This window comes from Halichoerus grypus, chromosome 8 (assembly GCF_964656455.1).
Source record: "Halichoerus grypus chromosome 8, mHalGry1.hap1.1, whole genome shotgun sequence".
NCBI lineage: Eukaryota > Metazoa > Chordata > Mammalia > Carnivora > Phocidae > Halichoerus > Halichoerus grypus.
Genome location: NC_135719.1, coordinates 6,324,627 through 6,338,346, shown reverse-complemented (window position 1 = coordinate 6,338,346; position 13,720 = coordinate 6,324,627). Strand labels below are relative to the sequence as shown.

Here is a 13,720-nt window from a genome sequence, read left to right as displayed (position 1 = left end):
CTTTCCCCGGGAGGGGGACCTGTTTGTGGCTGTGGAGCTGAGGGAGGCTGGGCCTACCTGGGGAGCCAGGCTCGGAGCCTGGGTGGGAGTCCCGGCTTCCTCATCCTGCTCTTCTGTCTCTCTGCCCTTGAGGGGGGGCTGGCTTTGCTCCCTGTGCCCCCTCCCTTCTTCCCCCACCACGTCTGAAAGTTGGTTAGCTCTGGCTACAGGGAACTCACTGGCTTCCACCCAGACCCAGGCCAGTGCCTGTCCATCTGGCAGTCTGTCTCTCGTGACACAGGGCCCCCCGGGATGGGCAGCAGAAGCGGCCAGTCTGGGCTCTCCTCCGTCCCTGAGCCAGATGGCCAGTCTGCTTATCGCATTATGGCCTCCCTTGGCCCCAGACCCCCGCCGCCCACATTTGGGCCAGGATCTTATTTGGGATATGGTGGAGAAGCCCTCTTTCAGGCGCTGAACAGGAGAGGGGTCTGGTAGACAGACACAAGGCATGTCCTTGCCCCGGCTTCCTGTGTGACCTCGGGCGGGCCCGTTCTCCCCCACACCCCGAATCTCAGTGCTCTCACTGGCAAAATGAGCGAGTTGAACTCAGGAATCTTCTAGCTCAGAAAGTCTGTGACCGTGGTCGCTGCAAAGCTGTGTTGATGTCGCACTCCCTGGTTTAGCACGAGGCCAGGAACGGGACCAGTGGATTCTGGTCAGGGGTGAAGAAGGGTATATTGGCAAGGATTTCATCTCCCTTGACAGTGGAGTGTGGGCCTCTGTTTGTGGAGCGGGTGGGGGATCAGGAGCTGGCAGAACGTCTCTGCCCAGGCCCTCACAGACCCCCCTGTTAGGAGCCCAAGCCCTTCTCCTCCCGCCCCCACCCAGCAGAAGGGAGCTTGGCAGTGGCAGCAAAGGAGAAGCTGGAGTGAGAACAGCTGCTGGTCAGGGCCCTGGGCACGTCCTGCTCGCCCCCTGCAGGCCCTGGCATGGGGGACAGGGCTGAGAAGGGGCTGGATGCCTGCTGAACTGAGCCTTCAGACGACTTTCTGGATCCTGCCTTCAGAATGTCCAGGGCTCCACGGCTCCTCCCAGTAGCGTCAAGAGGTGGAGGGGAACATGGGGCATGGGCTCTCCTCTTGTCCAGGTGCATGGGTCTCAGGACCCAGTGACCAGGGGGTCTGGCTCTCAGGCCCTCCCTGGCCTTTCCTCCACTCAGCCCCACTGGCCCGACCCTCTCACCACTGCTTCCCGGTAATGGAAAGGGCGAGCCTGGGTGCTCACAGTCTAGAAAGCCCTGTGCCAAAACCTCCAGTTCCTTCCTGTGGGGTCCTTACCACGGCTGGACCCATCCCACCTCATTTCTTACAGATCTGGTGACAGCATGCATACAGAAGGGAACTTCTTTTCCTGTGTTTGTGATTCAAATGACTTGGGATGACTTTGTTTCAGGAAATGCTGGGGTCTTAGGGAAAAGCTTTGAATGTCCAAATTCCTCCTCTTGTCCTTTGCCAGCCTCCCCCGTCTCTGGCACTCCCTCCTGCTCTCTCCTCCGGTGTGTGGGGGGCCTGGAGGTGCCTTGCTCTGGAGTCCGGCAGCTGGCCAGAGGGTCCCACAGGGAGCCTCTGGGATTACCCTTGGTGGGGCCCGTCCAGGCAGGGAGGCCCTGGGCCTGCCTCCCAGCGCTCCCCATCCTTCCCTCCTGTGAGGCCCCAGCCAGCCCCCACCACCCTGTACCCTCACCGTCACTGCTGTTCCCCTCCACCTCTCTTGTCCCTCCCCTCTGCCAGTCTCCTGGGCTGCTCCGAGCTCCAGCTGGGTATCTCTGGGTGGGGGGGGCGGGTACGCAGGAGCTCAGTGAGGAAGGGTACAGAGATTAGAGCTCATGACAGGAACAGAGAATAGGGCCCACAGTAGGAGTGGGGGGGAGAGGGCAGGCAGGGCCTTGGGAGGCTGCCCACTGCCCTCCCTGCCCCTCCCCTCCCCTCCCCTCTGGGTTTTAGCTGCCTCAGCTGTAGCCCTGAGCCCCTTAATCTGGTGATCAGTGTGTGGGGGGGTGGGCTGGCAGAGGCTTTAGGAGGTGACAGGGGATCTTGGGCGTCGCACTCCGCTAACTGAGCGGCACGCAAAGCCAGGGAATCACATTCCAAGCGCGGCTCCCCCTCCTGAGGCTGGACCCAGCATGAGCGGTGCCCAGTGGAGGGCCGGGCACAGGCCCCGCATGCAGCCAGTGTCACCTTCTTTGTTCCTCAGGAAGAAAACTCCCAAGACTGAGGCTCTCCGGCCATGTCTGCTTGGCTAGGGTTTTATTGTTCGGTAGCTGTCCCCACCCTTACCCCAGCCTCCCAAGTCCTCCGGCTCCCTTTTCCAGGTAAAAATGGACATCTGTGACTGGTGGGGATTCCTTCTTCTGACAACCTGTCGGGGCTGGTCAGAAGAGAGGGATTTGTTCTGGAACTAATGAAGTAGGCTGGGCAGCGTGCCTCCCCTGCTCACCAGCTTCGACCAAACTGCCCTGAGAGAACCCTGGGGAGATGGGAAATTGAGGCAGGGATGCTGAGCACAAACCCACGTGGTTGGGAGGCTTCTGGCGCACCAGGCCAGGGTGTACCCAGCCTGGGCCTTGAGCTGGAGAGGAGAGACAGGGGAGGAGATGCTGTGGGCCGAGGCCCAGATCGGAGCTCTGCTCCTGGTCTCCCCGTGCAGCAGCTCCCCCCTACTCTCCGTGTCTCTCAACCCTCATCTGTAAAATGGGAAGACTAATCCCTAGCTCCGAGCTGCTCTGGGGAGTGTTAAGTACACGGGTTCATTTTCCTTCTTCCATTTCCCCGTTAGGTATGGGGCAGGTATGAAGGTGTTGAGCTTCTCAAGGTCAGTTATACAGCTGGGATTTGAGAGAGGAGGACAGCGACGAGATACAGAATATTTAACCACGGGCACTGGCCAGTCACAGTGGCATCTGGCCCAAATCATCAGCCCAGGGAGGAGGGCACAGCTGGGCGGGAATAAGTTAATTTGTCTTTGTGTTTTTCTGTCCCGACACGTGTCTGTTCATCAGCAAGCACGCAGACTTCCCTCGAGGGCAGTTCCTGACGAGGTTGGAGGATGTGGGGTCCCTGGATCTCTTTTGCATTCTGAGCAGCTCAGGTCGGCCTGGCATGGGGCCCCGTGCCCCACCTGGCAGAGGACCCAGCAACACAGGGCAGTGAGCTGAGGTCCTTCCCAGCTTCGGGCCCTTGCCTCATTGGGTGAAATCCTTGCCTTTGAGGGCCCAAGGTGGCCTGGTAGAGTGACAAGGGCCTAGGAAGACACAGCCCTACTCACCTAAAAGTCAGAGACTTGAACCCCAGCCCATCTTCCTGCTGAATATGAATAGCCTTGGGTGAACCAGCTCCCGTGCTGGACCTGGAAAAGGAGCATTGGATAGAATGGCACTGAATGTGCCTCTTGGCTGTAACATTTTATAATCTGGAAGTTGTTCCTGCTTTCTCTCCTCTGTTAACCTGCCAACGGTCGGTTGGTACTCCCAGCCCCCTGGCTCTCAGGAAACCCAGCCCCATGGCTCCCTTCACGTTGCCCTGGGATGCAGGGAGGCACCTTCACCCAGAGGCTACAAACATGAAAACCCATCTCAGTGCTGGCAAGTGATATGAAGCTGGGCGGTGACCTGCCCTGGAGCAAGACGTAGGCAGGAGAGCGCATCTTAGCCGAGTTTGCTCCCAGCCTCTGATCTGGAGCCTTCTCTGCTGTTTCTCTTTTCTCTGATGAGTGTTTACCCTGGTGGCTCTGTTTGCCACCGGCTGGCCCTCAGGCCGGCCTTGCAGTGTTCCCCCTGGGGCTCGCCCCACCCTACTTCCTTGGGCCAGGGCCTTTAGACCCGGAAGCTCTAAGCCCCTAGAAGCAAAGCTTGGGGGAAAGGCTACTTCTCAGAGCCCAGCCCCTCTCCCCAGCATCCCCGGCCAGGTGGCTCTGCCGTGGTGTGGGCATAAATGTGGGCCATGGAGTCAGGTGAATGTGGGCTCAAGGCCTTTGATGGCCAGTGTGACCTGGGGCCAGCCCTTTACCTCTCTGAGCCTGTTTTCTTATTTCTACAATGAGAATAACCACACCTTTTTCATCACGTTGCAGTGAGGCCTAGAAATACTACAGGTAAAACACCTTGAAATTATATGGTTACTCTCAGCTCCCAGTGCCATCTGAACCCGGGGGTTCCAGAGGCCACAGACATAAACCGTTCTTTCCTGACCTCTTGCCTTTGAGTTTCAGGCCTGCTGTGCTGGGGAGGTTCTGGAACAATCTCGGGGGAGCTCCTCCCCCTAGCCCCAGGGAGCAGAAATACCTACTTTCAGCCCTAATAATACCTGAATGAGATTTATAGGACACCTTCCTCCCCAGAGCGCAAAGCTCCTTCTCACATGTTATTCTCTTATCTTTAGATTGTCCTGGGAAGTGTGATAGGACAGCCTCTTTTCAGCTTCTCTGAAGATGGAGACAGAGAGGAACGGTGGGTCTTGCCGAGGTCACAGGATTGGAATCCAGAGCCACGCCACTCCAGGACACGGGAGGTCATCAGCCGGGGAAAAGCCGAGCAGAAAGGGAAGATGCAGGAGTCACCGTCCTGAGGCTGCAGCGGTCAGGGGCCTGGATGGAGGAGGCGGCCGTGGGCAGAGGCTCAAGCTCCGCTCCCATCCCTGCCCATCTGGGACTTGGCAAAGGACCTGGGGAGACCTACCCCGACCATCCCGCAGGGAGGGGCCTTGGCCTTTGGCCTGTGGGCTCCCATTTCTGCCCTTGGCACACCGTGTGCCTGTCCCAGGTCTGAGGGCCTCTGGCCGGGCCTCCGGCAAACGGCCGCTCTTTGCCATCCATATTTCCACCCCGGAGGAGCGAGGGCAGCATGCTGGGAGGTTGCCAAAGCAAGGGGCTCCAGCCTTCTAGGAGTTAACGACTCCCTCTCCCCAGCTGTCCTCCCCTTGGTGCTCCTCTTCCTCCCCCCTCCTGCTCACAGCAGGCAGGGCCTGGACCTGGGAGCCATGCCGCTGTGCTGTTGCCACGGGAGCCGGGAGGCAGATCTGAGCTATGCAGGGAAAAGGCCCGGCCTGTCAAAGTGTCTGAGATGAACCGCCGCCGTCCCCGTGCAGCTGGGCTCAGACGTGTCTCGGCTCTTGTTCTGTGCCTGAGAATGGCGAAGCCCAGTGAGGTTCAAGGGCAAGCTCACTATTCATTAGTCAGGGGTTCTTGACGTCCTGTCTCTCCCAGGGATGGGATCCCCCCCTTCCTCTTTCCCTCCTGTGACACATTCCTGGGTGCCTTTGGTGAGGACTACACCCTCCTCGGCCTCCTGCCCAACCCCCTCTCCAGAAGCCCCTAAATAAACTCCCCCCAAGGAGACCAGGCAGGGCAGAGACAATGGCCACAGGAAACCATTCAGGCGGGACTCTAGCCATGCTGGCCCGCCCTCTGCTCCCAGCACCCTTGTGGGCCCCACTCCCCTCTGACTCAGGGTTACCCCTGGGCCACCAGCACGCACAAGCCCAGACAGGACCAAGCCACTGCCCACTGCCCTCGGGACAACAGGCCCATTCTCAGAGGGCTCCTTAGTTGCCTCCAGAGCCTGGATCTCACACAACTGGCTATTTTGGTGCCTTTCTCTACCATCATGTGTCTATTTTAAGACACTCTCAAACACTGTTGGCTGGAGAATGTAAAACATACAGTATATTCTGTAATGCGGCTGTATCAGAATGTAAAAGACCTACATACTTAGTGACAAACAAACTGCACTGCTAGGAATTTACTCGATGGTTATATATGTAAAAATTTCCAAAGAAGTATGTACAAGGATGTTCGTCAGAGCATTTTCTTTTTAAAAATGTAAGAACATGGAAATGAAGCTATGGTCCATTCATACGGTGAAATATTATGCAGCTGCAAAAATCACTGTGGTAGATCTCTCTGTAAGCTGATATGGAAGGCTGGCCAGTGTATACCGTTGCATAAAGAGAATAAATTGCAGAACAGGCAATAGAGTATGATCTTATTTATGTGTATTTAAAAGTCAGTCCTAAGTATGCTTATATCTGAAGAGTTTCTGGAAATATGTATTGGAAGGCTGTCTCTGGGGAGTGGGGATGGACGGATTCCTTCTTCTGTACTGTTACATGTTCTTTCCATGCTCGTGCAATACTGTCATTGAAAAATTTAAAGACGCTATTTAATATAATGGGCTTAACTTCTATTAACCAACTTAGGGTAAGAGCTCCAAGAGGATGGTGGTGATGTTGCAGGAAAAAAACATCCCAGAAACTCTGCCATTGGCCATTTTCAGGCCTAAGAAGCGCATAATCATCATCATCATGGCTACTATGGTTAATTAAAAGCCTACTAAGTGCCAGGCTTAGTATCTCTGGGTCTTGCCTCGGTGGATATCATTCCAATTTCACCATATGGAAGAGTAGTTGATGGGTTTGTCTGAGCTCCTCAGCAGGGTGGGGGTTGGGGGGGGTTCCCTGTTTCACTGGGAATAGACCTTACCCCTCTGCCTTCCAGAGCTGCCTTTTTGGGAGAAGACCTTGGAAGCTCCAACCTAGCCACCTCCCCCCCCACCCCAACCAGTCCAGTCGTGGGGCTGGGCTGGGGCCCAGGGTTGGGGAGAAGGTGCCCCCACCCACTGCCCCTGCTACCCAGCAGAGGTATCATCGTGCTGGGGGGCTGGTTGGGCTTGGGCCAGCAGGGAGAATGGACGGGGCTGTGAAAGGCCCAATTTGCATAAGCAGCATGTTTCATGAGAGAGACATCATCGTCCGCGGGTGCCCAGTGCCAATCGCCTCCTCTATCTGCTTCGCCCATGCCCCTCCCCCCCCAAAAGTAAGTGGACCAGCAAGTGTCTCTGAGGAGGCAGCTCGGGGTGGGCTATACCCACTGCAGGCTGGGGCCGGCCTCTCCGGGGCACCAGCCCCACCCCCACCTGCTGTGGCCGAGAGGGGCAGGGAGAACAGGCACTGCTGACCCAGACTGAGCAGGTGTGGAAACCCCACAGGGGTCCCTGGGGCCTGGGTGGTAGCAATGGTCACCCCAAATCAGCTGTGGGGCCAGCAGAGAGAGGAGGAAAGCAGCATTAAGAATGCCCACATGAAAAGTGGTGACTCCTCGTAACTCTGTGGGCTGCAAGTATTATTGGCACATTCATTTTAGGGATGAGGACGATGAGGCACAGAAAAGTTAAGTTATAGGTCCCAAGCCACACACACAATGAGGGCCATAACTGAGGTTCAAAACCAAGTCTCTTTGACTCTAAAGTCTGTATTCCTAACCCCAAAGCAATCCTGTTTGGACTGGGCACATAAAGGAGGTCCCCAAAGCTGCAAGGCCTCCTTGCCAATCCCCACACATACATTCACCCCTCTTCTGCAAGGTCACCACAAATGGTCCTTTGCCTGAGGTCCTCCCCCAGTTTCACCTAATGCCATCTATCTCCTGCAGGGTGCCCAGCCCCAGCCTGGGCAACGGAGTGGGGAATGGGGAGGGCGGACTATAGAGCCTTTCACAACTGGAGCTTTTGTCTTGTCTGGTAGTATAGCCTCTCCTCCAGAGTTGTCCGGGGGCAGTAGGATTGTCCAGATGGGCTCCCTGGAGGTGGTGGCCTGGAGGCAAAGATGCTGCCCAGCTGGTCAAGACAAGCCTAAGTGAGCACTGGAGAGCTGGAGCAGAGTCCTCGGGAAGGTCCAGGGTCTCCACCTGGTAGAAGTGGGAGTGCGGGAGGTCTGAGGGTCAATTAGATGCGACAGCCTCCCAGTCCCCTGGCTGCCGGTCATCTGCACTCCTGAAGATGCTGCTTCTTCCTTGACCGGAAGGGGCCTAGCAAGAACACAAGGACACTCCCAGGCTTGCCCCTGTGCTTCCCAGAGGCTGGCCTGATGGGAGGCTAAGGGAAAGCTGAAGGTGCAGACGCAGAAATGGGAGAGGAGAGGCCTCACCCAGGCAGCTTAAACCACTGGGTCCCCCTGAATGGTCCTGAGGGAAGACTAGGACAAATTCTGGGAGGGGTCTCCTGCTATCCTGTGAACCCCCTGACTCTGTCTTCCCAGCCCACAATGAATGATATTTCTCTGCAATATTCCTGTCTCTGGTCAGTTTTTCTGAGAGGACATGAATGAGGAAGGTATGACTTAGCCACTAGCAAGGAAAATGTATGGTGTGGGGGGGTGTGGAGGGGACCTGGCGTAGATGGGAAGAGTGGAGCAAGGTCTTGGAAAGTCTGTCTCCCTGACCTGGGCTAGGGTCCTTTGGGGAAGAGGATGAAGGCTGCTGGCTGGCCCAGGGCCTGCCTCTAGCCTTGAGGGTGGCAACAAGGTGTACTGCCAGGTTCCAAGCTCCTAAGCTCCTCCTAAATCGCCCGCCAAGAGTGTTTCTCATTTAATCCTCACAACGACTCCACGAGACTTAGTCCCATTTTACAAACTAGGAAACAGAGGCTAAGGGGCAAAGCCACACAGCTGAGAGCTGAGCCATACACAGTGAGAGAAGCAGTGGAGTTGGGCTCCTGATCTCTTACCTGTGACCAGAATGGGATGCAGGGGGTCCTAAATCTCCTGAAAGCCCCTGACAAGTGATTCCATGCAAAATCACGGCATTCATTTTCACGAGGTCCTTGGAGCCCAGATAATAATCAACACTTTCTGGAGCCAGGCACTAGTCTAAGTGCTGGTTCATGTCCTAAATCATGGTTTAAGCCTCAGACCTGCATACGCGTAACTGGGCACTGTCTTACTTCCCATTTCACCAACAGAGAGAGTGAGGCCAAGTAAGGTGACCAAGGTGGCCCATGGGTGCAGGTGTGGGTGTAGCCAGGATGCCCGCACGAACGCCTGTCCAGATGCCAGGCACTTAACCACTGGCCACACTGCCTCCCTGAGGGTCGCGCGCACCGCCGGCCTCGCCCTGCCCCACGACGCCAGGGAAACGTCTCTCACAGCCGCCCCACGGCAGCCGGCAGCCGGGGCGCCTTGGGCCACGGGCGGCGCGGCGGGGTGTGCACCACTGGCCGGCAGGCGGCGCTCCCCGGGGCGCCCGGCTCCCCCCTCGGGCCTCAGGGCCCCGGGAGGAGCCAGGACCCCGGGCGGGAGGGAGAGGACGGAGGGGCGCGCGCGGCACAAAGAGCTTTTTATTTAAATTTGTTTAGAGTTTCGCGAATTTGCATGAAAAATGTGTGAGAAAAGCCAGCTCCGGTGACCTCATCCGCACCTGCCATTAACGTTCAATTAGCGGCTGAATAGCGGCCGCCGACGCGACGTGCAGAGAATCCGGCCAGCCCCGCACAGCCACGGCTGCGGCCCGGGCCCACAGTGGGGTGGGAGTGGGGGGGGGCGGTGCGCAGGGCCCCGGCCCACTGCTCCCAGCCGGAGACCCAGAGGCCTCGTCCGCACCCCGACTCTCCCAGGGGACGCGGGGACGCCAGGGCCCTCGTGTCCAAGGCACTTTGGGGCGCACCGGGCCCGGGGGCACCTGGGGATGCCAAGCTCCCACCCCGCGCCGAGGGGGACGGGCTCGCCCCCTCCCCGGGACGTGAGGTGAACGGCTGAGCACCCGTCCTAGCTCAGATGGGTTCCCTCGCCACCTTCCGGACGAAGTGTCAAGTACAAGTTCAAGTTCAGGGCCAGGCCCGGGGGGCTCCGAGCCTTCCCCGGCTGCCTTTGTTCTTCAAGATAATCGCTCCCAAGTCCCCTCCGGGCGGGGCCCGGCAGACGCCCCCGCCCCGCCCCACCGCGCCCCACAGCAGCCGCCTCCTCCCGCCCGCGCGGCGCCTGTCCCCTGGTCCCGGCGCCCTCGCTCGGGGCCAACGTAGGGTCTGGGGGCTCGGGGCGGGGGTGGGGGGGGGGGAGGCGCGAGCCGCGTCCGTGGGAGCCTCCCCAGCCCCGCAGTCCCAGCAGCAAACCGAGCTTGGTCGGACGGATGCTCGCGCTGAGGTAAGAACCCTTGGCGGGGTGCACCCACACCCCTCGTGCCCCGCCCCCCGCCCCGGACTGTGCGACCGGGAGGAACGGCGCGGAGGGCGGTGAGCTGCAAAACGGCGGGGAGACTGGGCAGCCCCACTGGGCCTCCGGGGGGCGCGCTCCACTCCAGGGCTCTGGGGGGTACTAGGCCTGGGGCGGGGGACAGGGCACAGAGCAAGGGCGCCCTATGACGGCCTGGTGAGGTGGCCGGCCTTTCCCAAGGGCGTCTAGCTCATCCATCGTCCGTTAGCCTCTTGGTCTCCACTTTCTGCCCTGCTAACTCTGGCTCTGGCCCTCCCTCGACTCCTCTCAGATTCTGGCCCGAGGAGCCGCGGGTTAGAATCTAGCTCCCCAGGCCCTGAGGCTCCTCCTGGAGAGTTGGAGGGGAGAGGGGGAGGGAGAGAGAGAGTGTGTTGCTCAGCTCTCTAAGGAGAATCAGCTGTGGGCACTCCTCCTCGCCCCCATCTCTAGCACCAAAATTAAAGCCCTGGGCCAAAGGGTGGTAGCAGGGGTGAAGGGGGGTGGGCTGTGATTTAGTGGCCGTGCAAGGGGCCATAACAGGCACTTGTCTCTGTGCATAGGACCTCTTTCTGTTCGAGTGTGCCTAGCTCCTGGATTCTGCGTGGGGACAGGTGTTAGCTTGTACCTCCCCCAAGACACTGCCCAGCTGAGCCGGCACACACAGCTGCTTCTGAGTGGTCCAAACCCTGTCCTCCATTCCTGCCTTCCACTCTCAGATGCTCACTCGGAGGTCGTTTATGTCCTCGTGCTTTATTTTACAAACAGTTCTAACATCCCTGATATTTGGTTTCTAAATTCATGGCAAATTAGAAGTAGCAAATTAAAAAGGGGGAGATGGCCTTCTCCTTGAAGCCACATTGCTCCCCTCTGGGTTCCTTCCCATCTTCTTTGTGTAGTCTCCAAATTTCTCACCTGTGGGATTTTACTCATGCTGAAGTTTCTGCCTCCAAGAGTGCAAGGGCCTCCTTCTCCAGGAGGTCGGCCCAGATTTCCCCCACATCGCTTCTCCTCCTAACACCTTCAGCTGCACTGCCAAGTGCTTAGTAGGCACTCAAGAAATGAAATAGCTTCTGGATTAATTAATAAAAAATCAAACACGCATAAATTTGAAAAGCATTGACGACTGAGATTTTTTTAAACATTGGCTCAAACTGAGATACCATCTCCCAGGGAACTCTTCCCCTCTGCTCCATGACAGAAGAGGTCTCATTCACAAGCAAGAGCCTGCAGGGAGAGGTCCTGGTATTAAAAGAAAAAAAAAAAAATTCTATGCAAGTTGCTTTAAAATTTAAAAAAGAAGAAATGTCAGAAGGGAACCCCTCCACTTCTGTAAGGCTCCGCTCTCCATTTGGCTGGGTCCCGAGGGCCTGGAGGGGATAGAGTTTTGGGCACTGCATCAAACCTTGGGCCCTCCTGCAAGGCCTCAGCGGGGCCACCAGGAAGTTGACTAAAATTGGAGACTGTGACCTACCTAGTGTATGTTTTCATGCTGCCGATGATTCATCACTGACAGGCTGTCAGATGAGCCTGGCAAGATGTTTACATCCTTTTTAAAAAGGGAAACAAACGTTTTCCTGCAAAACCATCCGCAAACTCTCCTCTTCCTCGCGGGAACTTCTGGCCAGATTAGAGCTAATCTGATTCTCCCTGGGTTATTGTGTCATCTTGGACAAACTGCTGTTTTTCCTCCTAATAGCTGAGGTTCCCAACTCGTGGATGGGTAGAATAAGAAAATTTAAGGCAGCGGTTTGCAAAGGGCAGTGAGTTAAATTCTACTAAGTACTACTCTGTGGTAGACTGAGGGGAGGGAATAATGCTTTATTATTTATATACAGTGGCTCATTTAGTCCTCCCAGCTAAAGGAGATCATCGGTCTTGTTATTAGCCCCCTTTTACAGAAGCGGAAATTAAGGTGTGAAGGCATTAAACTACCTTCAGTGTCAAAGCTAGAAAGAGGTCCCCGTGCCTTTGGTTTAGACTCCGTGTGCTTGACTAAACTACCAACATTCTAGCTTTGTTCCTAAGCTAGTTGCTGAAAATTCCTCCCAAATCACAGTCCACAGAGATTCTCTTGCCTTCCTGGTCACCCAGAGGCAGAAAGGAATTAGAGGGTGGGGGGTGAAGGTGAAGGTGAAGCCCTTGGAGTGTTGTGTTCAAAGCCTGACTCCCTCCCTTACTAACCGGTTGACTTTTGCCAAATCTCCATTTCCTCATCTGTAAAATGGGCTTGAAAATCAATCTCATGAGCTCTTTGTGAGGAAAAAAGAAGGTGTTGTGCTTGGTCGGGTGCCTGAGACGCTGTCAATGTATCCACGAGTGAGAGCTATTATTATTTTAACAACAAATGCCTTTAATGACAATGTTACTGTCACTTTGCATTTTCAAAAAACAAGGTCCCTCCTCCCTCAGAAAAGAAAAAACCGACACCAGTTGGTCTCCTCATGCTTTAACCAAACAGCCAAGGAGGGGCCCGGACTGTGGAAAGACACCAGCTCCTTTCCGTAGACAGGTCACCGAACCCCCAGGAGGTCACATGGGTTCCCCAATGTCTTTGAAGGTGATAAATACAGACCCTTGCAATCTTGTCTCTCCTGTAGCCTAAGCACTTAGAAGTGTGTGTGTGTGTGTGTGTGTGTGTGTGGAGAGAGAGAGAAAACATCAACAGTTCTGTGCAGTATACTTACCTGCCTCTGAGCAGGATCCCTCCTGGTGGGGATGGATCGGCTCCCTCCCTCTCTTCCTCCTTAAAGCCGCGGGCACAGGTTTTCACGCAGATGTCTCTTCACGCAGCTATCTTGTCTCTGGGGGGAATTGAGGAGAGAGAAAGGGAGAGACACTGACTCCACTTGTTCCCATATCAGAAGATCAGGAAAGGACTGGCACAAAGAGATTCCTCAAAGTGCTCATCGAGCAAGCAATACACAGGCGTCCTGCCCTCCTCCACCCCATGCCTGGGGTGCTGCCACTCGCGCAGGGACAGTCACTGGAGGAAAGCCGAGAAGACTGGCAAGGGGTGAGGTTGCATCCGGGGGCCTGGGCACCTCATAGCAACAGCTACCCCGGGCCTGGCACGCTTCTAAGTGCTCTCCGAGCATGAGCCCAGTTAATCCCGCCAGCGCCCTGTGAGATAGGTGTCGCTTTTAATCTCTGTTTCAGTGGTGTGGAAATTGAGGCACAGAGAGACTGAGTAAAGTAGCCTGAGGCCACATGGGGAGTAAATGGCAGATCTGGGTCAGATTTGAGCCCAGGGAGCCTGGTTCCAGGGTCGGCGTGCCTAACTCTACTACCAACCTGCTTATCAAAGGACCACATTTCAGAAAGAGATGTGCACCTTTCTCAGGGTGAAACCAAGTGTCCCCAGTGTCCTTCGAAGTCTTCAAGAGTCTCCGTGTGCTACCTTCCCTCACGCTTCTTGGAGCCCTGGGTTAGAGATGTTAAGAGCCTTCTCTACAATCCTCCTCCCTTGGGCAGATGAGGAAACTGAAGATGGGGAGGGACTTCCCCAAAAGTCGTTGGTGAAGTGGGCATCAAAACCCTGGTTTCTTGGCAGAGCGGGGCTGCATGTCCAGGACTTGGGGCAAAGAACTCCTTCCCTTACTGGAGACTCTTCAAAGGTCCTGGGTCAGAGGAACCTCAGTCCTTCAATCACAAACCCAGAGACAGCATCAGAGTTGATCAGGGAGGGGTGGGCTTTCTCTGAGTTTCCCCCACGCAGGCTCCATCTTGAG

At 56.4% G+C, this 13,720-nt stretch overlaps 2 long non-coding RNA genes across 2 annotated transcripts in view; both read left to right on the top strand.

Annotated features, from left to right (window-relative positions):
- The window catches only part of LOC118523140 (uncharacterized), a 34,739-nt gene extending 28,385 nt beyond the window's left edge, over window positions 1-6,354 (top strand). Inside the window, exon 3 of the long non-coding RNA XR_004910963.2 lies at window positions 4,416-6,354. This is a non-coding gene — a long non-coding RNA (uncharacterized LOC118523140). The remainder of the gene's footprint in view (window positions 1-4,415) is intronic.
- A 3,556-nt stretch (window positions 6,355-9,910) lies between these two features.
- The window catches only part of LOC118523155 (uncharacterized), a 33,890-nt gene continuing 30,080 nt past the window's right edge, over window positions 9,911-13,720 (top strand). The window contains exon 1 of the long non-coding RNA XR_004910966.2: window positions 9,911-9,944. This is a non-coding gene — a long non-coding RNA (uncharacterized LOC118523155). The remainder of the gene's footprint in view (window positions 9,945-13,720) is intronic.